The following is a 556-nucleotide window of genomic DNA, read 5'->3' as shown; positions in this document are numbered from 1 at the left end:
GGCCTCCACTGAGCGTGTGCAGGACTGGACGGCGTAGGGCAATGCTTGCCGGGACATGTAGTCCGCTGCCATGTCTTGCGCCTGCGCATTGCTGCAGAGAGCGCCTCTGTCCTTGTGCAGGGTGGAGGGGAAAACACTATGTATTTTTTATCGTATATGACCTTTATTACACCAGGGGCTTTAGAATGGAAGTAACAAAGTCTGCCTCCATGTGGCAATAAAGTGGAGGAATGATTAAAAATCACTAATAACCAAAAAACACATTTCTAAATACAGGAACCCACCCTTTCTTGCCATAAGAAGATTCTCAGTCCTGTCATTGTCAGCCTAGACAGAGGTCACATGACTCCGACTACCTGGGGCACTGTGTGTTTTTGTTATCATTAGAGCCTGCAGGAAGTCCCTTGTTTCCCCTCAGGCAGATGGGCAGTACTCTTTTTCATTCAAAATGTCTTGAACTGGTCAGCTCTTAAAAGTGCACAGACCTGTACAGTTGTGGCAGCACCCAAATATTGTAGAGTTGCCCTTACGTTTTAACATTTCTAACAGCATCTGT

The sequence above is a fragment of the Staurois parvus genome, unplaced genomic scaffold, assembly GCF_062004578.1.
Source record: "Staurois parvus isolate SC_StPar_1 unplaced genomic scaffold, SC_StPar_1.0 ptg000270l, whole genome shotgun sequence".
NCBI lineage: Eukaryota > Metazoa > Chordata > Amphibia > Anura > Ranidae > Staurois > Staurois parvus.
This window is presented reverse-complemented; position numbering follows the sequence as displayed.